Source organism: Triticum aestivum, chromosome 3A (assembly GCF_018294505.1).
Source record: "Triticum aestivum cultivar Chinese Spring chromosome 3A, IWGSC CS RefSeq v2.1, whole genome shotgun sequence".
NCBI classification, from domain to species: Eukaryota; Viridiplantae; Streptophyta; class Magnoliopsida; order Poales; family Poaceae; genus Triticum; species Triticum aestivum.
The window spans coordinates 734,407,867-734,435,694 of NC_057800.1; positions in this window are offsets into that span (position 1 = coordinate 734,407,867).

The window sequence follows — 27,828 nt, forward strand, 5'->3', positions numbered from 1 at the left end:
AAGTGGAATGAGGAGCTCATAATGCAATTCTACTCCACCGCACACTTCTATCCAGATGGCAGGATAGTATGGATGTCTGAAGGTACAAGGTACCACTCAACTATTGAGGAATGGGCAAATCTGATCAATGCTCCTAAGGAAGAAGAAGATGACTTGGATGTCTATACCAAGAAGAAGATGGATCACAACTCTATGGCAAACGTGTACAAGGAGATTCCTGAAGATGATCTTGAGACTCACCAGTTTGGGTCAGTAAAATACTTGCTGTCAGGGCTGCCTACAATCAATTGGATCCGTAGGCACACTCTCTTGCCCAAGTCTGGTGATCACAGAATGATCAGAGGCCATGCAATTAACTTGCTACATATATTTGATGTGCCACAGAAGTTCAAGGTCATGAGCCTTATAGTTGAGACTATCAAGAGGACTGCAGCTGACCAGAAAAGAAGTTGTGGATATGCCCCACAGATCCAGGAGTTGATAAACTCAAAGACGGGCACATGCACATATTTGTTGGATAAGGAACACTTGTCTATCTATCCTGACTTTGAGGACAATCAAGTTGTGATGAATGAGAATGAACCATCATCAGTACAAGCTCAAGAGAAGAAGGAGAAAGCAAGGAAAGAGAAGGCTGCCAAGATGCCAACTCAAGAGGAGGCATCTGAGTACTTTTTGAAAAGCAAGCAGGACAAGCTTGGTTATTTGATAGCATCAACTCTGAGGATTGAGAAGGGACTGGCCACCCTGACTCAAAACCAGGAGAGCTTGGAAAGAATCGTGGAACAAAAATTCTATGATTTAGATGTCAAAGTAACTGAGATTCAGTCAGTTGTGGAGCAGCTACAAGATGATATGCAGTAGAGGAAGGGCAAGACAACCACTGACGCATTTGCCAGAGTGCCTCGAGCTCAGAGGTCTGCTGCAGTGCCCATACCAGACACTAGAGCCACTTCATCTGCACCAGCTACAGCTCCAGCGCAACCAGCTCCAGCACCAACTCCATTAGCTCCATCTACTTTGACTGAAGCCTTCGTCCTTGGCTTTCTCCGGACACCACCACCTGAAGACCAAGCGTGAGAGACGTTTTAGTGCTATGCATTTTCTATGACCTTTTTGGTAACTTGTTGCCAAAGGGGGAGAAAAATGTATAGATCATAGGCTTCGAGAGAGAGTGTTGCTTTTTATTCTCTCTTGCTTTGGTGGTTGAACTTTGTTTGTCTTTTGATTGCTTGAGATACTATGCTATTATCTATGAGACATTGATGATCATGTGGTTGATCATAAGCTACACTTATGCTTGTTAGATGATATTATCTTACTTATACTTATATGATCATTCACTTTGTTTGGTGATGAGTGCATGTATTTAATTCTTATCATTTTGAGCGCTCCACCAAGATGTATGTGACATGGAAGAGTAAGCCATGATCCTAACTCATTGTGCATTTGCAGTCCAAAGCAGATCTTAAGATATGCACAAATTTAGGGGGAGATCTTGCTTTTCACATACTTCTCAAAGCGACAATATCTTTCACTCTTATTATCATTTGTCGAAGCTTTGATCTATATGTTGTCATCAATTACCAAAAAGGGGGAGACTGAAAGTGCAACTATCCCTGGGTGGTTTTGGTAATTCCTAACAACATATAGCTCATTGAGCTAACATTATTCCAAGATTAATATTTCAGGAAAATCTCAATGAATGGCATGGCATGGATGAGGAAAGTGGATCACTCAAAATTCTAAGGACAAAAAGTTTGGCTCAAGCTTGAAGCTCAAGACTCTACATTTTATATTTTAGTGATCCAAGATCACATTGAGTCTATAGGAAAAGCCAATACTATGAAGGAGGGATGAGGTGTTGCTTAATGGCTTGCTTGCTCAATATGCTTAGTGATATGCTCCAAAACCCTCAACTACCTTCCCACATCCACATATGACCTAAACCAAAAGTCAAACTCGGCCCCACCGATTCTTTCTATCCGGCGCCATCGAGTTTCAAATGTCATAGCCACTGCCACAAACCCTAGGCAAATCGGTCTCACCGATAGGGATCTCGGTCTACCGAGATGAGCGATCAGTCCCACCGAGATTGCAATGTAAACTCTCTGTTTCCCTTTTGTAACATTTCGGTCTCACCGAGATGAGCGAATCGGTCCCACCGAGTTTACCTGACCAACTCTCTAGTTAGCTTATTACCAAAATCAGTCCCACCAATTTTGTGTAATCGGTCACACCGAGATTACGTTATGCCCTAACCCTAACCATATCGGTCCTATCGAGTTGCATCTCAGTCCCACCGAAAATCCTAACGGTCACTAGGTTTGCTGAATCGGTCCGACCGAGTTTAACCATTCGGTCCCACCGTGTTTGGCAAATTGTGTGTAACGGTTAGATTTTGTGTGGAGGCTATATATACCCCTCCACCCACTCTTCATTCGTGGAGAGAGCCATCAGAACATACCTACACTTCCAATACACATTTTCTGAGAGAGTACCACCTACACTTGTGTTGAGGTCAAGATATTCCATTCCAACCATATGAATCTTCATCTCTAGCCTTCCCAAGTTGCTTTCCACTCAAATCTTCTTTCCACCAAATCCAAATCCTGTGAGAGAGAGTTGAGTGTTGGGGAGACTATCATTTGAAGCACAAGAGCAAGGAGTTCATCATCAACACACCATTTGTTACTTCTTGGAGAGTGGTGTCTCCTAGATTGGCTAGGTGTCACTTGGGAGCCTCCGACAAGATTGTGGAGTTGAACCAAGGAGTTTGTAAGGGCAAGGAGATCGCCTACTTCGTGAAGATCTACCGCTAGTGAGGCAAGTCCTTCGTGGGCGACGACTGTGATGGAATAGACAAGGTTGCTTCTTCGTGGAGACTTCGTGGGTGGAGCCCTCCGTGGACTCGCGCAACCATTACCCTCCGTGGGTTGAAGTCTCCATCAAGGTGGATGTACGATAGCACCACCTATCGGAACCACGACAAAAACATCCGTGTCTCCAATTGCGTTTGATTCCTCCAAACCCTTCCCTTTACATTCTTGCAAGTTGCATGCTTTACTTTCCGCTGCTCATATACTCTTTTGCATGCTTGCTTGAATTATGTGGAGATTGCTTGACTTGTGCTAAGATAGCTAAAATCTGCCAAGAACTAAAATTGGGAAAAGGCTAGATTTTTATTTGGTCAAGTAGTCTAATCACCCCCCCTCTAGACATACTTTCCATCCTACAAGTGGTATCAGAGCTTTGGTCTCCATTTGCTTTGATTTCCATAGCTTTTGGTGGTCATAGCCTTGGTTTCACAACCTAGGAGAGTATTGCGTCTAGCGAGGGAAATTATCACCGTAGAGGTCCTTACTTTGATGGTACTAATTTTGCTAGTTGGAAGCATAAGATGAAAATGCATATTCTTGGACATAACCCCGCCGTTTGGGCTATTGTGTGTGTTGGCTTGCAAGGTGAATTCTTTGATGGGAGAGAACCGAATCGTGAAGCTACCGCGGATGAGTTAAACATGCTACAATACAATGCTCAACCTTGTGATATCCTCTTCAACGGATTGTGCCCTAAAGAATTCAACAAAATCAGCCGTCTTGAGAATGCAAAGGAAATTTGGGATACTTTGATTGATATGCACGAAGGTACCGACTCCGTCAAGGAATCAAAATTGGATGTGCTTCAAAGTCAACTTGACAAGTTGAAAATTAAGGATGGTGAAGGTGTCGCTGAAATGTACTCTAGGCTTGCTCTTATCACAAATGAGATTGCCGGCTTAGGGAGTGAAGAGATGACAGATATATTCATCATCAAGAAGATCCTAAGAGCCTTGGATGGAAAATATGATACCGTGTGCACATTGATCCAAATGATGCCCAATTACAAAGATCTCAAGCCAATGGAAGTCATCGGAAGAATTGTTGCTCATGAGATGTCACTCAAGGATAAAGAGGAACTTCACAACAAATCAAGTGGTGCTTACAAAGCCTCATGTGAAGCCCCCACATCATCGAGTGAGAAACAAACCTTCAATGAAGAATTGAGCTTAATGGTGAAGAACTTCAACAAGTTCTACAAGAGTAGAAGCAAAGAGAGAAGCTCCAAATCAAGGTCCTACAATGACAAAAGATCTTCTAGTCGAGAGCGAAACTGCTACAATTGTGGAAGGCCCGGACACTATTCTAATGAGTGTACGACCCCCTACAAGAGAAGAGAAGATTCTCCCAAGGGAAGAAGTAGAAGAGAAGAATCACCATCTAGAGAAAGAAGGAGTAGAGATGATTGTTATGAACGAAGACCCTCACAGAGAAGCAAGGATTCATAAAGAAAGGACAAGTCATCAAGGAGCTACACAAAACGAAGACGTCAAGCTCATGTTGGTGAATGGGTATCCGGCTCCAACTCCGACAACCACTCAGAGAGAAGCTATCACTCCGACTCCGAATATACTCAAGATGAAGGTGTTGCCGGTCTAGCACTTGTGACAACCAACTCCTACGACATATTTGACTCACCAAATGAAGGAGTTGGAACATGCTTCATGGCTAAAGGCCCAAAGGTATCACACCCCGAGTATGTTGATTTCAATAGTGATGAAGATGACTTGTTAGGTGATGATGATTTACTTGTTGATAACTCTAGTGATGAATACTATGATGAAACATCAATTAATCATGCTAATTAAGATAAAATGAATGACAATGATATGGAGAAGATTGAGTCTCTAACTAAAGAACTAAACACTCTTAAGTTAGCTCATGAAACTATCTTATGAGATCATCGAGAACTTTTAAGGACTCATGAGAAATTGCGCTTTGAAAAGCTCAACCTTGAGCAAGAGCATGAGTTCTTAAAAGCAATCAATGAAGATCTTCGTAAGAAAAGTTCTTCTTACATTGCCAAGCGTTTACTCTTATCCACTTACATGCCTCAAGTCAAGTCTAGTACCAAGAACAAGAAAGATTCTTCCTCTAGTAGTAACAATAATCATGCTAAATCCAATACTGTTGCTTCTAGTAGTTCTCTTGATTCCACTAATGATTCTCTTAGCCAAGTTACACTTGAGCAAGAAAATAGCTTATTGAAGGGAATTATAGAGAAAGGTATTTACAAGAGCATTGCCGGAAGTAAGCAATTCGAGGAAATTGTATGCAAGAAAGGAAGGCACCGGAAGAATCAAGGTGTTGGTTTTGAACGAAAGTTCAATGCCAATGGAGTTGAGTGGGAAGAAGATCAATACCCCAAGACGAAGTTTATTCCTCAATAAGAGAAGTATGATCCTACTTCTCTCAAAGGGACACAAGCTCAAGATGATCTTCCACCACAAGACCACACGCAAAAAGGCAAGGACAAGCTTCAAGAGGAAATTGATGCATTTGAAGAAGCTCCTAAGGCCTTGGTCAAGTGGGTTCCCAAGACTACTTCAAGTTCCACTTCATCAAGTACAACTACAACACCGAGGATTCCCATCAAGATGGTGTGGATCCCGAAGAAGAAGAACTAGAGAGTTCTTGAGGGTGACTCCGCCAACATACTTCACTCTTATCATCTTGGCAAGAACAAGTGCAATCAACTTCCACATCTTGCACTAGTTCAAGGAGTCACAAACCCTCTTGTTGGTAAGACAAGGGACAAGGTAACCTAAAAGCTTTTATAGACATCATCTTGTGTGTGCATCACTCTATGTCTATGGATATCCTTGTTTGTTCCTTGCGGGACTAACCCGTGTAGGTATTGAAAGTGCAACTCACTCCAATGGATAGCTCCAAATGATCTACATCAACATTGAGCATCCACATCTTCAACATCTACATGAAGTCATCATCGACAAAACCCAAGGTTAGTTCATCCCTCTTAGGGGGGATCTCACATCTAGGGGGAGCTTTACTCTAATAATTGAGCTAAAGTAACTCTAATGGTGTGAGCACAACAATGCTTTATGTAAAAGTGGTAACCCCACTTGTGCTTAAACGATGAGTATGACCTATGATCAAATGTTCTCATTTGACTCCTAAGTCAATATACTCATATATAGATGACCTAGTCATCGCAAATTGTTTGATAGATGCTAGAATTGGTTGTGCATGCTTTGCCACATATTTCAATTGCCATTTTATTGTGTGAGCATGTTGATTGCATATTTTACTCATTCGAGGACATCCACTTGTTGTTTTGATTGATTGTTTTTCTTTTCTTTTGCCAAGTGGATGGACAAGAATGCCTAAGAACCCTCTCTAGCTATCTATGCTTTTCTTGTCTCAAACTCTATTCATGCTACATCACAAAATTTGATCAAGTCAGATTCGAACCACTCTGTGTGAGGAGCACTCGGAGTCCCCGATTCGTCATAGACTTAAACTTCCAAAACTTCTTTGTGCTTTTCGGTCTGACCGATTCCTCCATTTCGGTCATACCGAGATCACTAAGTCGATCTAGGTTTTCAATCTTGGTGCAACCGATTTGAACCTTTCGGTCACACCGAGTTTCAGTAACTGCTTGCAGTTATGAATCTCTGTGCCACCGAGTTGTTCCACTTGGTCACACCGACAGGGTCGGGCTATATATACTCACGGGCAAAATTTTGGAAATTTCTCCGAAACCCCTTCGCCCGCGCATAGCTCGCTCTGCCTCCTGGGTCTGCGGATCGTCCTCCTCGTCGCCAGCCGCCTCCTGTCGCTGGTCTCCGCGGCCGTCAACGGAATTCTTCCCCGCCGTTGCCGCCGTAGCGAGTTCATCGCCGAACTAGGGTATGGACTCGATCACAGTGCTATCCCCGTCCGATTCCTAGCACATTGTGTTCATTATGATTCTTACCACGATTGAAACGATCTTATCCAGTCAAAACACTCCGTAGATTAGAGTTGATTTGAAAATTTAGGGTTAGGTTTCCGCCGAAACCATCTCGGACCATCTGAGTTGTGGAACTCGGTACCACCGATTCGGCTCAGGCCATTGCACATATAATTTGTGGTCTGACCGAGAATTGCAAATCGGTGTGACCGAGTTCAGGACTTTGTGAAACCCTAGCAGTCTCGGTGCCACCGAATTGTGACTCGGTCTGACTGAGTTCACTAGTTTAGGTTCCAACAGCTGCTTCGGTATCACCGAGTTTACAAATCGGTTGCTCCGAAATGCTTTCTGTGGAAAATTAAAACTAAGTTTTTGACTCATTCTTTTGCAAAAACCTCTGCATTTTGTGATGCTCATCCACTCTATCTCATCTATATCTATTCACAGGGTCTGCTGTCAGTGTTTGCAATATGTCTGATCAGAGTGACAGCCAGAACAGGTCAGAGGAGCAGGTTCACCTGAGTGAGGGCACTAGTCCCTCTAGCAGTTCAGATGATGGTAGCAGGAGCACCCCAAGCAACTTGCCCAAAGCTTATGGGTGATGCTATCAAGTCAGGGGCTGCTTCATCAAAGCCCAAAGAAGCACCCAAAGCAGCCTCCAAGCCCAAGAGTGCACCTAAGAGGAATACCAGGAGTATACCAGCTGTTGAGAAGAACAAGGCCCTAGTGCCTGAAGTTGCTGCTGATGAAGATGATGAAGGACAAGTCCTGAGGAAGCTCAAACCCAAGATTCCAGACCACAATGATGCTCATCCTGTGGCTGAGAACATGAAGATCAGGAGAGACTCAGGACTGAGGAAATGGAGAGAGACATACCCATATGCTACAAGAAGAAGAACTGCTGTTGATTACAGGTTCCACACAAAGGAACAACAGGACTTCTATGAGACAGTATTGTTGGACAAGAAGCCTATAGTATGTGAAATGAGGTGGGTCGGCTGGAAGTATATCAAGGAAAATGAGGAACACTATCCTGGTGTGTTTGACAGCTTTAGTGCTTGTGGAGTTGCATACTTTGTTGGGCAGAAGCTCACAAAGTGGAATGAGGAGCTCATAATGCAATTCTACTCCACATCACACTTCTATCCAGATGGCAAGATAGTATGGATGTCTGAAGGTACAAGGTACCACTCAAGTATTGAGGAATGGGCAAATCTGATCAATGCTCCTAAGGAAGAAGAAGATGACTTGGATGTCTATGCCAAGAAGAAGATGGATCACAACTCTATGGCAAACATGTACAAGGAGATTCCTGAAGATGATCTTGAGACTCACCAGTTTGGGTCAGTAAAATACTTGCTGTCAGGGCTACCTACAATCAATTGGATCCTTAGGCACACTCTCTTGCCCAAGTCTGGTGATCACAGAATGATCAGAGGCCATGCAATTAACTTGCTACATATATTTGATGTGCCACAGAAGTTCAAGGTCATGAGCTTTATAGTTGAGACTATCAAGAGGACTGCAGCTGACCAGAAAAGAAGTTGTGGATATACCCTACAGATCCAGGAGTTGATAAACTCAAAGTTGGGCACAGGCACATACTTGTTGGATAAGGAACACTTGCCTATCTATCCTGACTTTGAGGACAATCAAGTTGTGATGAATGAGAATGAACCATCATCAGTACAAGCTCAAGAGAAGAAGGAGAAAGCAAGGAAAGAGAAGGCTGCCAAGATGCCAACTCAAGAGGAGGCATCTGAGTACTTTTTGAAAAGCAAGCAGGACCAGCTTGGTTATTTGGTAGCATCAACTCTGAGATTGAGAAGGGACTGGCCACCCTGACTCAAAACCAGGAGAGCTTGGAAAGAATCGTGGAACAAAAATTCTATGATTTAGATGTCAAAGTAACTGAGATTCAGTCAGTTGTGGAGCAGCTACAAGATGATATGCGGGAGAGGAAGGGCAAGACAACCACTGATGCATTTGCGAGAGTGCGTCGAGCTCAGAGGTCTGCTGCAGTGCCCATACCACACACTAGAGCCACTTCATCTGCACCAGCTACAGCTCCAGCACAACCAGCTCCAGCACCAACTCCACCAGCTCCATCTACTTTGACTGAAGCCTTTGTCCTTGGCATTCTCCGGACACCACCACCTGAAGACCAAGCCTGAGAGACGTTTTAGTGCTATGCATTTTCTATGACCTTTTTGGTAACTTGTTGCCAAAGGGGGAGAAAAATGTATAGATCATAGGCTTCGAGAGAGAGAGCGTTGCTTTTTATTCTCTCTTGCTTTGGTGGTTGAACTTTGTTTGTCTTTTGATTGCTTGAGATACTATGCTATTATCTGTGAGACATTGATGATCATGTGGTTCATCATAAGCTACACTTATTGTTGTTAGATGATCTTATCTTACTTATCCTTATATGATCATTCACTTTGCTTGGTGATGAGTGCATGTATTTAATTCTTATCATTTTGAGCGCTCCACCAAGATGTATGTGACATGGAAGAGTAATCCATGATCCTAACTCATTGTGCATTTGCAGTCCAAAGCAGATCTTAAGATATGCACAAATTTAGGGGGAGCTCTTGCTTTTCACATACTTCTCAAAGCGACAATATCTTTCACTCTTATTATCATTTGTCGAAGCTTTGATCTATATGTTGTCATCAATTACCAAAAAAGGGGGAGATTGAAAGTGCAACTATCCCTGGGTGGTTTTGGTAATTCCTAACAACATATAGCTCATTGAGCTAACATTATTCCAAGATTAATATTTCAGGAAAAGCTCAATGAATGGCATGACATAGATGAGGAAAGTGGATCCCTCAAAATTCTAAGGACAAAAAGTTTGGCAAAAGCTTGAAGCTCAAGACTCTACATTTTATATTTTAGTGATCCAAGATCACATTGAGTCTATAGGAAAAGCCAATACTATCAAGGAGGGATGATGTGTTGCTTAATGGCTTGCTTGCTCAAAATGCTTAGTGATATGCTCCAAAACCCTCAACTACCTTCCCACATCCACATATGACCTAAACCAAAAGTCAAACTCGGCCCCACCGATTCTTTCTATCCGGCGCCACCGAGTTTCAAATGTCATAGCCACTGCCACAAACCCTAGGCAAATCGGTCTCACCGATAGGGATCTCGGTCTACCGAGATGAGCGACCAGTCCCACCGAGATTGCAATGTAAACTCTCCGTTTCCCTTTTGTAACATTTCGGTCTCACCGAGATGAGCGAATCGGTCCCATCGAGTTTACCTGACCAACTCTCTGGTTAGCTTATTACCAAAACCGGTCCCACCGATTTTGTGTAATCGGTCACACCGAGATTACGTTATGCCCTAACCCTAACCATATTGGTCTTACCGAGTTGCATCTCAGTCCCACCGAAAATCCTAACGGTCACTAGGTTTGCTGAATCGGTCCAACCGAGTTTAACCATTCGGTCCCACCGAGTTTGGCAAATTGTGTGTAACGGTTAGATTTTGTGTGGAGGCTATATGTACCCCTCCACCCACTCTTCATTCATGGAGAGAGCCATCAGAACATACCTATACTTCCAATACACATTTTCTGAGAGAGAACCACCTACACTTGTGTTGAGGTCAAGATATTCCATTCCAACCATATGAAGCTTGATCTCTAGCCTTCCCAAGTTGCTTTCCACTCAAATCTTCTTTCCACCAAATCCAAATCCTGTGAGAGAGAGTTGAGTGTTGGGGAGACTATCATTTGAAGCACAAGAGCAAGGAGTTCATCATGGACACACCATTTGTTACTTCTTGGAGAGTGGTGTTTCCTAGACTGGCTAGGTCTCACTTGGGAGCCTCCAACAAGATTGTGGAGTTGAACCAAGGAGTTTGTAAGGGCAAGGAGATCGCCTACTTCGTGAAGATCTACCGCTAGTGAGGCAAGTCCTTCGTGGGCGACGACCGTGATGGAATAGACAGAGTTGCTTCTTCGTGGACCCTTTGTGGGTGGAGCCCTCCGTGGACTCGCGCAACCGTTACCCTCTGTGGGTTGAAGTCTCCATCAACGTGGATGTACGATAGCACCACCTATCGGAACCACGACAAAAACATCCGTGTCTCCAATTGTGTTTGATTCCTCCAAACCCTTCCCTTTACATTCTTGCAAGTTGCATGCTTTACTTTCCGCTACTCATATACTCTTTTGCATGCTTGCTTGAATTGTGTGGAGATTGCTTGACTTGTGCTAAGATAGCTAAAATCTGCCAAGAACTAAAATTGGGAAAAGGCTAGATTTTTATTTGGTCAAGTAGTCTAATCACCCCCTCTAGACATACTTTCGATCCTACAGAGGATCATCTTCGTGATGAATACCTCACTTTATTCCCGTCTACCTCTTAAATCTCGGGAAGAGATTTCATTTAGTCGAGGAGATTTGTAACACCTCCTTGTAATGATCCCACTATTACTCTGCTAATGACTGCCAAGTCATCACAATCATCACTTTGTTCCGAACCAACCTCAAAAATCAAGTTTAAAAGACAAGTCAAATTATTATTTCTTCAAACTGTAAAACTAAATTGTTTGCATTATTATATAAATTCCCCTCATCATTTGTCATGTTGACACCAACATTATTTGAACTACAAATTAGTCCCTAGCAACAATTTTGTGGACCAACAACACCTTTTTAATCTAGTTAAATTCAAAACTAAATTCAAACAATTAAAAGTGGCCTCAATTCTTTTGAGCTATGGCAAAATATTAATTAGTATTCATGTGCAAAGTTTCAATGTGAACAAAACTCATTTGGTAATAAAATAAAATGCAAAACAAAGAGTAAAGATGAAAACGGAAAAGAAAATGAAAAAAAGAAACTACTGCTCGACTGGGCCTTGAGTGAACAGTGCACAGCCGGACCAGCCCAGCGGAGAGGGATCCTCTGACGTACGGTGCCCTGCCATTGGGCCACTGACGTGTGGGCACCGGGTCCACATGTCAGTGGGCCAATGGCACGTCAGAGGAGCTGCGTCCTAGCCCAGCTGTGCCTCCTTCCTCCTGTTCACAGGAGGTCGTGGCAGCGCATGCAGGGTGCCATGGCCGACATTGGCCACATGTCGGTCATCCGGCCCCCTGGTTGCCTACAAGACGACCCCCGCGACCACTGGTAAACCCTACCTCGATATCCCCTTTCCTCGTATTGATTCCCCTCCGCTTGGCTCATGCCTGAACTCCACCTACCATGGCCGCCATGGCCATCATCGTCTCCACTGCCTGAAAGGTTGTGCGGGAGCCCCACCGCGCTCGTCCACACCGATCCCACCCTCCAGCTCGAGCCTGCGACGACCCCTCCGCCGTATCCCCCTCGCCATGCCATTGGCCACCACTACTTGGCCATCGATCAGTAGCTCCGACACTGTCCTAGCCTCCCTGAGGTCGCCATCGACCGCCGTAGTGAGGCCTCCGCCGAACCCCCATGTTCCCCTTTGGTGTCTAAGCCGTAGACTGCTGCCCCGCGCTTCAGTTGCCGTGGCTAGAGCTCGCTCCCGAGTGCGCCCACCCGCGCCGTGCTGTGCTTTTGACGTGCCCTCTCTCCGTCCCGCACGTGCCCGCTCCTGCTACTGGCATGCCACGCCCTGCCGTTTCCCCATGCCGTGCGCACCCTTGGTGGCCGCCGTCGGCTCCCGTGTGGGCTCCTGGACGTGAGCACATGCACACTATGGTGGTCTTGTGCCACTACCCACGGGCCCTGCCCGATTTAATTAGGCCTAAAACCGGTTATTGTCAACCCCCCTGTTCAATAACCCTTTAAATAAATCATGTGCCTATGACATGTGCCCCCCTTCTAATTAGCCTAATTTAATTAATCGGCTAAACTAACAGTCAATGACATGTGGGCCCCATTGAATAGTAACCACTATTGACCGATTAACTATTGATTCGGTCATCTGGGCCCTTTGGACCTACCTGTCATCCATCGTGGCTAGTCCGTGGTGGCTACACATAGAAATTATTGTTTTAATTCGAATTAATAATAATTTTGGAAATGCAATAAACTTTAGAAATTCATAGAAAATAAACCGTAACCCGGATGAAAATAATTTATATATGAAAAATGATCAGAAAAGTATAACGAATGTGAGTATGCCATTCACATATCTTTCACACCCATATAATATACGAAAATTGAACTTTTGCATCCAAGTCAATACAGACAATGATACTTGAGTTCCGACAACTCCCGATGTTAAAGACAGGTCAGCCCCAAGGGTACGCGCGAGTGATCCTCTTAGTTGGATAGGTAGGGTAGGAAGAGACCATCCAGTGAGAGGCGGGCCTGGCCCCTAGCTGGTTGAGTCCGCGAGCTAGTAATAATACACTAACGGATTTGGGTATTTGATTTGAGTTGGCCACTGGCTTATACACACTAACCACCATGTGGGATAATGGCTTATGGGGCCCACGGCGTCGTACATTCTCCAGAAAGCTCTTTTAGATGTCCAACTCAGAGATGCAGTGCGGAGACCAACAGATATCCTCTGATCAGGTGAAGTTGGACCACCCTCGCGACGTGTTGGAGTACTTAGGGCTGAGCGCCGGAACTACCCCTTCGCGCTTAGGATTAAGACCGGCGGGGACCTCTTTGCACTATTAGGGAAAAGCCTAGCAGTAGCGCGAGGGGCCGCGCTACTGATACAACGCTACAGCTAACAGATAGCAGTAGCACGGGTCAACCCTTGCTACTGCTAATAGTTGTAGCGCATAACCTTAGGTAGCACTACTGCTAAGTGCACGCTACTGCTATGTACATGCCCCTCGCTACTGCTAATATTTTATTATTTTTTTCTTCTTCTACATTTTTCTTTTGTATTTGTACATGTTTTATACAATCTCTAGCATATCATACACATACAAAATCTAATCATATCATACACATATAAATAGTCTCATCAAATCATGTCATCATCATAATCATCGTCCAACACAAAAGGATGTCTCTCGCCATCATCTCGAAATAGCGATACAAGTCTTGAATAGTCGCAACTACATCGTCATCCATCTAAACAATGATATATAAGAGAAGAGCTATCATTATGACTGAGAGCGGAACTATGCAGTACATGAGGCGGCTGTTATGATTCCTCTCTTGCGCTAACATGAACCTCAAGTAACTCGCTTCTGCTCCATGTCTGCTATCGAACCCTTTATGGCTGGCGCACGCGAACCGCTCGACTTGGGCCTGATGATACGTCTCCAACGTATATATAATTTTTGATTGCTCCATGCTATATTATCTACTATTTTGGACAATATTGGGCTTTATTATCCACTTTTATATTATTTTTGGGACTAACCTATTAACCGGAGGCCCAACCCAGAATTGCTGTTTTTTTTGCCTATTTTAGTGTTTCGAAGAAGAGGAATATCAAACGGAGTCGAAACGGAATGAAACCAACTAGAGAAGTTATTTTTAGAAGGAAAGTTACCGGAAAAACTTGGAGTGCACGTCAGGAAAGGAACGAGGGAGCCATGAGGTAGGGGGTCGCGCCCACCCCCCTAGGGCGTGCCCTCCACCCTCGTGGGCCCCTCGTGGCTCCCCTGACGTACTTCCTCCTCCCATATATACCCATATACCCTAAAAACTTCGGGGAGCACATTAGATCGGCAGTTCCACCGCCAAAAGCCTCCGTTGCCACCGAAAGCCAATCTAGACCCGTTCCAGCACCCTGCCGGAGGGTGAAACCCCTCTCCGGTGGCCATCTTCATCATCCCGGTGCTCTCCATGACGAGGAGGGAGTAGTTCTCCCTCGGGGATGAGGGTATGTACCCATAGCTATGTGTTTTCTCTCTCTCTCTCTCTCTCTCTCTCTCTCGTGTTCTTGAGTTGGTACGATCTTGATGTATCGCGAGCTTTGCTATTATAGTTGGATCTTATGATGTTTTCTTCCCCCTCTACTCTCTTGTAATGAATTGAGTTTCCCCTTTGAAGTTATCTTATCGGATCGAGTCTTTAAAGATTTGAGAATACTTGATGTATGTCTTGCCATGCGTATCTGTGGTGACAATGGGATACCACGTGATTCACTTGATGTATGTTTTGGTGATCAACTTGCGGGTTCCACCCATGAACCTATGCATAGGGGTTGGCACATGTTTTCGTCGTGATTCTCCGGTAGAAACTTTGTGGAACTCTTTGAGGTTCTATGTGTTGGTTGAATAGATGAATCTGAGATTGTGTGATGCATATCATATAATCATACCCACGGATACTTGAGGTGACATTGGAGTATCTAGGTGACATTAGGGTTTTGGTTGATTTGTGTCTTAAGGTGTTATTCTAGTACGAACTCTAGGGCTGTTTGTGACACTTATAGGAATAGCCCAACGGATTGATTGGAAAGAATAACTTTGAGGTGGTTTCATACCCTACCATAATCTCTTCGTTTGTTCTCCGCTATTAGTGACTTTGGAGTGACTCTTTGTTGCATGTTGAGGGATAGTTATGTGATCCAATTATGTTATTATTGTTGAGAGGACTTGCACTAGTGAAAGTATGAACCCTAGGCCTTGTTTCAACACATTGCAATACCGTTTACGCTCACTTTTATCATTAGTTACCTTGCTGTTTTTATATTTTCAGATTACAAAAGCTTTATCTACTATCCATATACCACTTGTAGCACCATCTCTTTGCCGAATTAGTGCACCTATACAATTTACCATTGTATTGGGTGTGTTGGGGACACAAGAGACTCTTTGTTATTTGGTTGCAGGGTTGCTTGAGAGAGACCATCTTCAACCTACGCCTCCTATGGATTGATAAACCTTAGGTCATCCACTTGAGGGAAATTTGCTACTGTCCTACAAACCTCTGCACTTGGAGGCCCAACAACGTCTACAAGAAGAAGGTTGTGTAGTAGACATCAAGCTCTTTTCTGGCGCCGTTGCCGGGGAGGCGAGTGCTTGAAGGTATATCTTTAGATCTTGCAATCGAGTCTTTTAGTTTCTTGTTTTATCACTAGTTTAGTTTATAAAAGAAAACTAAAAAATGGTATTGATTTTGTCTCATACGCTTCACCTTTTTAATATCTTTCGTAAGTATGATGGAAAGGGTAATTGTGCTCAAGTGCTAGAAGAAGAAATCTATAAAATGTTTGGCACTAAATATGTGAATGATGAGCATGATTGCAATGTTGTTAGTATGAATTATTTGAATATCCATAATACTAATGATGATTGCACTAGTTATGATTAAAATGTCTCCTATAAATATGTCAATTTTTGTGGAGTGCATTGGGTTTGTAAGTACACACCAAATAGGGAAGATATATATTGCAAGAGGCATAAGTACTTAGAAACTGAATTGTTGCAAGAAAGTCTTGATGATTGTGCTGAAAAATTCAATATTTTTCGCGCCCTTTGTGAACTTTGCAATGAACATGGTCATTTAAATCTCCAATGCAAATTGTTTCATGACCGAATCGTATCCAAAAATTGTGATAATTTGATTTCCCTTGAGCATCATAAAGAGCTTAGTCTTCTTTTGGGGTATGAGGAAATGAAACGTATAACTAGGGTATTCCAAAGTTTAATCTTGATAGATTTCTTGATTTTGATCTAGAGAAAATTTATATGTATTGTGCGGTGAATTGTATTGAAAATCCTTATATTGCCAATTACATAAAGAAAATAAAGCAAATAGAAGATGAAGAGAATACTAATGAAAGGGAAGAGACTTCCCAATATCATTCTATTATTTCTGATGATGAATCAGGTAATGAGGAGGAGCCTCCTATTCAACCAATCTCATTAATAAGGAGCTCCAAAAAGAGGATTGAACCCACACATGATGTGGTGAAGAAGAAGAAAAGAAAAAGGAAGAGAGGTAAAAAGATATCTCCCCAAAATAATGCTGCTCCTATTACTATTGTGCCTCATGAAAATATAATTGTGGAAGATAATGATACTTCTTATGATCTTGAAAATCTTTTTGGCACTTGCTTGGAAGAATATGATAATTGCTATACTATTGGTTCTATCCATACTATGGATGATGAAAGTGATTATGCTTATGATACGAAAAGGCCCAAGCTTGGGGATGCTATGTTTGATGAGGATGACATATTTGAGAATATATTTGCTGAAATTAATGTTTGTCCCAAGCTTGGGGATGCTACGTTTAATGAAGATGATATTTTTAGTCTCCCAAGTATTGATATGCAAATTTATAATGATGATAGCATGCCTCCTACTTATGATGATTATTGTGATGATACTTATGCTATAAAAAGTAGTGATTATATTTATAAAACTTGCCGTGATTATGGTTACCCCTTTTCTGAACAGTACTCTTTTAATGTGGAAACAATTTGTAGTATTCAAGTCTCTTATGATACTCCCACTATCCCGAATGAGAAGAATTTTGCTTATGTGGAGAGTAATAAAATTTCTATGCTTGTACATCATGAAAAGAATGCTTTAGGTGCTGGTTATATTGTTGAATTCATTCATGATACTACTGAAAATTATTCTAAGGGAGGAACATATTCTTGTAGGAATTGCAATAATATCAATTTTCCTCTCTATGTGCTTAAAATTTTGAAGTTATCCTTGTTTTACCTTCCTATGCAAGTTGATTCTTGTTCCCACAAGTTGTTTGCTCACAAAATTCCTATGCATAGGAAGTATGTTAGACTTAAATGTGCTAGTCATATTCTTCATGATGCTCTCTTTATGTTTCAATTCTTATCCTTTATATGAGCATCATTGAAATCATCATGCCTAGCTAGGGGCGTTAAACGATAGCGCTTGTTGGGAGGCAACCCAATTTTATTCTTGTTCCTTGCTTTTTGTTCCTGTTTAGTAATAAATAATTCAACTAGCCTTTGTTTAGATGTGGTTTTATGCTTTTAATTAGTGTTTGTGCCAAGTAGAACCTTTGGGAAGACTTGGGGGAAGTCTTGTTGATCATGCTGTAAAAAACAGAAACTTTAGCGCTCACGAGAATTGCTGCCATTTTTATTTGGATCTATTTAGTTAATTTTTTTGAAGATGATTAATAGATAAATTCCCCAGGTCCAGAAATTTATTTGAGAATTTTATGAGTTCCAGAAGTATACGTTTGATTCAGATTACTACAGACTGTTCTGTTTTTGACAGATTCTGTTTTTCATGTGTTGTTTACTTATTTTGATGAATCTATGGCTAGTAAAATAGTTTATAAACCATAGAGAAGTTGGAATACAGTAGGTTTAACACCAATATAAATAAATAATAATTTAATTACAGTACATTGAAGTGGTGATTTACTTTCTTATACTAACGGAGCTTACGAGTTCTCTGTTAAGTTTTGTGTTGTGAAGTTTTCAAGTTTTGGGTAAAGATTTGATGGACTATGTAATAAGGAGTGGGAAGAGCCTAAGATTGGGGATGCCCAAGGCACCCTAAGGTAATATTCAAGGACAACCAAAAGCCTAAGCTTGGGGATGCCCCGGAAGGCATCCCCTCTTTCGTCTTCATTCATCGGTAACTTTACTTGGAGCTATATTTTTATTCGCCACATGATATGTGTTTTGCTTGGAGCATCATTTTATTCATTATGTTTTGATTTCTGTTTGAATAAAATACCAAGAGCTGAAAATCTTAAATGTTAGAGAGTCTTCACATAGTTGCATAATTATTTGACTACTCATTGATCTTCACTTATATCTTTCAGAGTAGTTTGTCGATTGCTCTAGTGCTTCACTTACATCTTTTTAGAGCACGGTGGTGGTATTGTAGAAATAGATGAACTCTCATGCTTGACTTATATCATTTCGAGAGTTTTAAATAGCATGGTAATTTTCTTAAATAATCCTAATATGCTAGGCATCCAAGAATAGTAAAAACTTTCATATAGAGTATTGAATACTAAGAGAAGTTTGATGCTTGATGATTGTTTTGAGATATGGAGATGGTGATATTAGAGTCATGCTAGTTGAGTAGTTGTTAATTTGAGAAATACTTGTGTTAAAGTTTGTGATTCCTGTAGCATGCACGTATGGTGAACCGTTATGTGATGAAGTCGGAGCATGATTTATTTATTGATTGTCCTCCTTATGAGTGGTGGTCAGGGACGAGCGATGGTCTTTTCCTACCAATCTATCCCCCTAGGAGCATGCGCATAGTACTTTGTTTCGATAACTAATAGATTTTTGCAATAAGTATGTGAGTTTTTTATGACTAATGTTGAGTCCATGGATTATACGTACTCTCACCCTTCCACCATTGATAGCCTCTCTAGTACCGTGCAACTTTCGCCGGTACCATAAACACACCATATACCTTCCTCAAAACAGCCACCATACCTACCTAATATGGCATTTCCATAGCCATTCCGAGATATATTGCCATGCAACTTTCCACCGTTCCATTATTATGACACCCTTCATCATTGTCATATTGCTTTGCATGATCATGTAGTTGGCATCGTATTTGTGGCAAAGCCACCGTTCATAATTCTTCCATACATGTCACTCTTGAGTCATTGCACATCCCGGAACACCGCCGGAGGCATTCATATAGAGTCATATTTTGTTCTAAGAATCGAGTTGTAATTCATGAGTTGTAAGTAAATAAAAGTATGATGATCATCATTATTAGAGCATTGTCCCAGTGAGGAAAGGATGATGGAGACTATGATTCCCCCATAAGTCAGGATGAGACTCCGGACGAAAAAAAGAGAAAAAAAGAGGCCATAAAAAAAGAGAAAAGGCCCAAATAAAAATAATAATAAAAAATGAAAATGAGAGAAGAAGAGAGAAGGGGCAATGCTACTATCCTTTTACCACACTTGTGCTTCAAAGTAGCACCATGATCTTCATGATAGAGAGTCTCCTATGTTGTCACTTTCATATACTAGTGGGAATCTTTCATTATAGAACTTGGCTTGTATATTCCAATGATGGGCTTCCTCAAAATGCCCTAGGTTTTCGTGAGCAAGCGAGTTGGATGCACACCCACTAGTTTCTTTTGTTGAGCTTTTATACACTTATAGTTCTAGTGCATCCGTTGCATGGCAATCCCTACTCACTCACATTGATATCTATTGATGGGCATTTCCATAGCCTGTTGATACGCCTAGTTGATGTGAGACTATCTTCTCCTTTTTGTCTTCTCCACAACCACCATTCTATTCCACCTATAGTGCTATGTCCATGGCTCATGCTCATGTATTGCGTGAAGATTGAAATTTTTTGAGAACATTAAAAGTATGAAACAATTGCTTGGCTTGTCATCGGGGTTGTGCATGATTTAAATATCTTGTGTGGTGAAGATGGAGCATAGCCAGACTATATGATTTTGTAGGGATAGCTTTCTTTGGCCATGTTATTTTAAGAAGACATGATTGCTTTGTTAGTATGCTTGAAGTATTATTATTTTTATGTCAATATGGACTTTTATCTTGAATCTTATGGATCTGAATATTCATGCCACAATTAAGAAGAATTACATTGAAATTATGCCAAGTAGCACTCCGCATCAAAAATTCTGTTTTTATCATTTACCTACTCGAGGACGAGCAGGAATTAAGCTTGGGGATGCTTGATACGTTTCCAACGTATCTATAATTTTTGATTGCTCCATGCTATATTATCTACTGTTCTGGACAATATTGGGATTTATTATCCACTTTTATATTATTTTTGGGACTAACCTATTAACCAGAGGCCCAGCCCAGAATTGCTGTTTTTTTGCCTATTTCAGTGTTTCGAAGAAAAGAAATATCAAACGGAGTCGAAACGGAATGGAACCAACTGGAGAAGTTATTTTTTGAAGGAAAGCTACCGGAAAAACTTGGAGTGCACGTCAGGAAAGGAACAAGGGAGCCACGAGGCAGGGGGGCGCGCCCTCCACCCTCGTGGGCCCCTCGTGGCTCCCCTGGCGTACTTCTTCCTCTCATATATACCCACATACACTAAAAACTTCGGGGAGCACAATAGATCAGGAGTTCCGCTGCCAGAAGCCTCCTTAGCCACCGAAAGCCAATCTAGACCCGTTCCGGCACCCTGCCGGAGGGGGCAACCCCTCTCCGGTGGCCATCTTCATCATCCCGGTGCTCTCCATGACGAGGAGGGAGTAGTTCTCCCTCGGGGCTGAGGGTATGTACCCGTAGCTATGTGTTTGATCTCTCTCTATCTCCCTCTCGTGTTCTTGAGGTGGTACGATCTTGATGTATCGCGAGCTTTGCTATTATAGTTGGATCTTATGATGTTTTCTTCCCCCTCTACTCTCTTGTAATGAATTGAGTTTCCCCTTTGAAGTTATCTTATCGGATTGAGTCTTTAAAGATTTGAGAATACTTGATGTATGTCTTGCCATGCGTATCTGTGGTGACAATGGGATACCACGTGATTCACTTGATGTATGTTTTGGTGATCAACTTGCGGGTTCCGCCCATGAACCTATGCATAGGGGTTGGCACACGTTTTCGTCGTGATTCTCCGGTAGAAACTTTGGGGCACTCTTTGAGGTTCTATGTGTTGGTTGAATAGATGAATCTGAGATTGTATGATGCATATCGTATAATCATACCCACGGATACTTGAGGTGACATTGGAGTATCTAGGTGACATTAGGGTTTTGGTTGATTTGTGTCTTAAGGTGTTATTCTAGTACGAACTCTAGGGCTGTTTGTGACACTTATAGGAATAGCCCAACTGATTGATTGGAAAGAATAACTTTGAGGTGGTTTCATACCCTACCATAATCTCTTCGTTTGTTCTCCGCTATTAGTGACTTTGGAGTGACTCTTTGTTGCATGTTAAGGGATAGTTATGTGATCCAATTATGTTATTATTGTTGAGAGGACTTGCACTAGTGAAAGTATGAACCCTAGGCCTTGTTTCAACACATTGCAATACCGTTTACGCTCACTTTTATCATTAGTTACCTTGTTGTTTTTATATTTTCAGATTACAAAAACCTTTATCTACTATCCATATACCACTTGTATCACCATCTCTTTGCCGAACTAGTGCACCTATACAATTTACCATTGTATTGGGTGTGTTGGGGACACAAGAGACTCTTTGTTATTTGGTTGCAGGGTTGCTTGAGAGAGACCATCTTCATCCTACGCCTCCTACGGATTGATAAACCTTAGGTCATCCACTTGAGGGAAATTTGCTACTGTCCTACAAACCTCTGCACTTGGAGGCCCAACAATGTCTACAAGAAGAAGGTTGTGTAGTAGACATCACATGACACTCGGGCCACTTGTCATACACTCCCGGAACTTTCCCTATGTACACGACATGGCACTTCTTTGCCATGAAGGATCTATGTATCTATTAGAGATGGATACAACATGTACCTATTAGAAAAAGATAGAACTTGAAGAAAAATATAGAATTTGCATATCACATGTCCTTTTCTGTTTGAAACCTAGCTAGGGTTCATACTAACTAGTGTTAATCAGTTCTATTTTATATTTAAATAGCAACAATTGCTTTAACTTAAAAAATTAAATACCTAGAATTCATTTAACAGAAACACCTAAACCCTATAATTAACATAACTAAACACCTAAAATACCTAATCCTAGAATTCAGTTAACTAAACACCTAAACTACAGTTAACTAAAACACCTAAACCCTAAAACTAACTTAACTAATATTACACTAAAACACCTAAACACCTAAGCTACAGTTAATTACAGTTAACACCTAAACTACAGTTAACTAGAACAACTAATTGAACTATAGTCAACTAAAATGCCTAAACTCCTAAACTACACTTAACCCTAGAGAGGAGAGGCAGGGGCTTACAGCGGGGAGGTGGAGGTCGGGGGAGGCGGCAACGGGGAGATAGGTTGGTGCAGATGGCGACGAGGCGGTGACGAGGCACCGAAGGGCGGGGCGATGTCGAGGAGGGTAGGGGCTCCGGTGGACAGGAGGCTGTGGCGAGAGGGCAGGGGCTCCAACGAGCACAGGGCTCCGGCTCCGGCGGGGGCAGGGCTCCGGCGACGCTCGAGGCTGGGGCGTGGCGAGGGCAGGGCGATGCAGGGAGACGGTGTGGCGTCAGAGGAGAGGGAGAATGGAGAATAGGGAATGGGATGGAGGAAGAAGAGGATAAAGTATGCGCGGGGTTATGTCAAAATAGCAGTAGCGTGGTTCCGTAACCGGCGCTATAGATATCTTAGGGAGAGAGGATGTGGGAGCTAGGGGAAAGCGAAAGGAAGAGAGGATGGGGCAGGGGGAGGGAGAGGGGGAGGAAAGATGGTGGGTGCGCTTTAGCAGTAGTGTGGGAATGGAAAATGCGTTGCTGCTAAAAAAGTAGCAGTAGCGTGTTCCTAGAAGACGCGCTACTGCTAAGTGGGGCCCGCCATGTGGCAAAGTTCAAACTTAGCAGTAGCGCCCTACCCTAAAAACTTGCTACTACTATATACTTAGGAGCAGCACGTGTTTTGGAAGCGCACTACTACTGTACCTAGCCTGTCGGCAATGGTGTAGCAATTATAGTAGTAGCGCGTTTTACTTTAGCCGCACTACTGCTATGTGGATAGCAGTAGCGCCCTTGATGACCACGCGCTACGGTTAATTTGCAGTAGCATCTAGTTTTAACCAGCGCTTCTGATAAGATTCTATGTATAAGGTTTTCCCTAGTAGTGTTCGAGAGCCTGGGTAGGACTACGGCGTGTCGATTATCCGAGGCCTGGCGTTATCCGGAAGAGTGTGTCCGGATAGGGTAATCGAGCATGTTGGGCTATGTGGTGCACCCCTGCAGGGAATAAAAATCTATTCGGATAGCCGTGTCCATGGTAACATGCTGCTTGGATATATGAGAGTATCCTGATCTTATACAACTTGATCCAGTTACTTGATGAAATACTTTACTTAATAAATATGGGATGCTCACGGGTCTTTTCTCGCAGGGAGACGAGGAAGGATCTCAGGCCATTGTCTTGTTGTGTTCATTACTAGTTGGTATCATATACGCTCATACTCCTTCCTTTGCCACAAGATGATATGCCTATCTTCTTTTGCTACAAGATGATGGCACTTGTGTATACACAGAGATTTCTCCCTCCAGTTCTGACATTTTTGCAGTATAGTCCATCAAGATAACCCCCTTCTTTGATACCGATGCATACTTAGCATAGTTCTTATGTAAGTCTTATGAGTACTTCGGATAGGTACTCACCATTGCTTTGTACCCCTTTTCTTCTACCCGGTTGCTGCAATAAGGCGATGGAGCCCAGGAGCCAGTGGATTACGAGCTTGGCAACTATGTGGAGTTCGACATCGAGGAGTAGTTCAGAGGTCACAGGGAGGAGGCCTGCGCCTTTTGAATATAGTATCATCTCTTAGCCTTCTTGAGGCACCCTTGTAATTGTCTGTAGTCATACTTAACTCTCGATGTAATATCAGGTCTTATGTGGCTTGTAAAATAAAGATTTATGTTTAAATTTGAGTCATAAGGTTGTGTTGTGGTATTATACCGTGAGTCACTGATCTTGCTCGTGCATGCACTACTAGGGAAAAGCCTAGCAGCAGCGCGGGTTTTCGGCCTTTTAGTAGCGCGGGGGCCGGCGCTACTAATAAGGCGCTACAGCTAACGTATAGCAGTAGCGCTGGTCCACCCGCGCTACTGCTACACAAGTGTTGCAGCAGCGCGCTTAAAGGAACCTCGCTGCTGCTAATAGCTATAGCGCGCTTCCCCTGTGCGCGCTACTGCTACAACCACGTTGCTACTAACTTTTCTCCACTCGCTACTGCTAATTTTAGTTGTTTTTGTTTTTTTCGGCATATTTGTTTTGTATTTGAACAGGCTTTATAGAAGAATCTTTAGCACATAAAAATGTCATCATGATACACATACAAATGCCTGCGAGACCACAGATGTAATCATAGCATATACATACAAATAGTCTCGTCATAATCATCATCCAACACAAAGTGGTATCTTATCATCATCTCAAAAATAGCGATACATGAAAGTCTCGAATACTTGCAACTACAACATCATCCATCTAAACAAAGGTATACGCGAGAAGAGCTATCACTATGAGTGAGAGCGGAACTATGCAATACATGAGATGGCGGTTACGAGTCCTCTCTCGCGCTAGCGTGAACCTCAAGTAACTAGCCTCTCCTTCTTGTCTGCTTTTGAAGCCTTTATGGCTGGCGTCCGAGAACCCATTCACCTGCGTCTGACACTCATGCCACTCGTTGTACACCCCCGGAACCTTCCCTTTGTACACGACATAGCAGTTCCATCTCGCCATCAAGAAACTAGGTACCTATTAGAGATGCATGTTCATGAAGAGGATGTACAATCATATATATGCAACAAAATATACTAGAGAACACCAAAAAAGAAATGGTTAGCAACTAGATGCAACATACAGTACGCAAATTAATTAGCTAGAGGTACGTAGGTCATCGTACAAAAACTAACAAAGTAGCATTACGCAAGTTCGGCAGGGATCATGGACATCACAAAGTTGCATCGCTACAAATAGTATACAAGTTCAACCGACACATATCATCATCATCGGCATCATAAATCACTAGAAGTTCCATCCTTCCATATCATTGAGGATGGACCCTAGCTTCTTGAACGGCGTGAGGTCTAGACGTTGCATGCCTATGCGAGTTCGGACGTCAGCTTGCAATATAGGGCCATGGTGGAACATCCCCTTCTCATCGACGACTTCTTTCATGATGATCGTCGCAATGTCGCTTTGGATGCGAAAGAAGTCATCTCTAAGTTTATAATCCGCTTCTCCATGAGATTCTAGCCACTTGTGGATATGATCATCATTTATGCTTCTCATGCGAAGCTTTTGGTGATCCGTGTTGAACTGAATCATGAGACGGAGGATGTACAATCCATCCTTCTTGCTTGGTTTTGGGACTTGGATGCAGGAGAAGTTAGTTTTATGCGCGAAACCCATCTTCTTGTTCCTTTGTTTCCTGATCTGCATGTGGCCACCTCTAAAGCTGAAGCCTTGGAGAGCATCATCTAGAATATTCATTATGTGGGTGTAGTCTTTTTCTCGTAGTCTCTGGAAGGGTCAAAATACACGGCGTAGGAGACTTGCGGATAAAGAACGATAAGGACGGCGCGCCCGTTGCTGCGGGGAAAAGACACCTCAAATTATTCCCCATAGAGAGAGAAGGAATGATTGAAATGTATGAAAGGGTTGTTCGAAACCGACTTACTTTGGATGATAAGGCACGAGGACAATTTCCTGGTCCTTATTCTGTACCATGATGTTTTGGAGGTAGTCCCTAGCAGTTTCACGCTCAAAGTCGCCGAGACTCAAGAAAGACTCATGCATGTAGTACGGATCCTCCACACAGATTTGCGAGACTTCTTCACTGTTCATGACAGAGCTCATATGTAGCGCAAAAAGGCGGACGATTGTAAAATCGAGCCGCCTTGCAGAAACATCTCAAAGATATGGTCAAACCGCAGGAAGAACACAAGCCGCGTATGTCGGATATCCTGGATCCTTTGAGGCTAGTAGGCTTTTCTCAGTCGACAACACATGGTCGTGCAGTCTCCTGAGATCCCTGATAGTGCCTCCAGCGGTTTCGGCGGTAGCGTCGGCTCGCCCGTGAGATGGAACATGGCCGCACCTTTCACGGGTACATGCTCTTCAGAATGCATCGTTTGGCTGCTATGTGCTCTGGCTTGTTTGGAGGCAGCTATCTTGCCCGAGCTCTTTCTCTCCTTTTTCTTGGGCACACCTTCTAGACCCTTCCTTAACCCCTGCCTTTTACCGAGGTAGCCATGGCTTCCGAGGCGATGCTTCCCCGTGTTCCTTTGCTGAAGGCTCTTGAATTTCGCAGCCTTAGCCTTGGCGTCCTCGGTAGTGCAAGTGTCCTTGAACTTTTGAACTCCTCTTCCGTAAGTGTCGGACTTTCCTCCAGAATCTTGGAAAGGGGTTCCTCAGCCTCAATAGCTCGTTTCACCCTCGATTTCCAGGAGGCCAAATCATTGGTGAACATGCCCATGGCGTGATTGTTAATCTTTTTCATCTTCGGATCATCCCACGGTTGTTCTATGTTATCATCCCGATCGGGGAACTTGAATCTCTTGTGCAACTTCGTTAGGAGCAACTGCGTCAAATGTTCTTTACTCCTTAAGTCATCGTCATTGATGCTCGCGCATTCCCGTGGGATGCATCCTACTTGGTTCCCATAGCACTTGCGAGGTTCTTCCGGCTCTAACGGCTCAAACTTGCCAGGTGCCATCTTTGTGATCACAAGTCGTCCAATCCCTAGTTTGTTAGGTTTTCGTATCCTCTGCTTCTTATGCCTCTTTTAGGTATCGTCATCGATGCCGGTATCTTCCCCGGCGATACCTTCCCCACCGGTCTTGGCGCCGCCATCGGTGCCGGCACCGTCGGTGTCGGTGTCGGCGTCAGTACCATCATTGAGGCGGACCTGCAAACCTTGCTTAGCAGTCAAAAAGTCGAGGTAGTCTTGTTCACCCTCATAATCCATCTCGTTTGCATCTTGGTCAGAAGGCCCAGTTTCTTCGTTGTTCGACATGTTTCCTATGATTAAGTGTCCTCATTTATTTCTAAAAGTATGAATAAATGAGAAATGAGATAAAAAAGAAATCTATGTGCCAGCACTCGATATGCCAACTATGTAGCACAAATCATGCCTTTATTCACGGGAAATTTCGGCATGACCTTTGCTAAAAAATGGACATATCGAGCGCCTGAAATTCACTGGAACGGAAATGAATCAACATTCCGGCGTAACATAGGCAACTCGGATCATTTACCAAAACATGACATGTCCAAAACATGACATATCCACATATCACATGTCCAGTTCAAATTTGCATATAAATTCAGCAAATTTTGAAATCTATCTAAATTCATAACTAAATAGATAACCTAATTAACATAACTAAAACCTAAGTAAATTAACCCTAGCTAGCAGAGAGAGAGGGGGGTGGTTTACAAAGGGTGCAGGGCGAGGAGGCAGGCCCGACGACCGCCGAGGTTGGGAGGGAGGCGAGGGCCGACGGGTCGGGGGCGAGCACCGG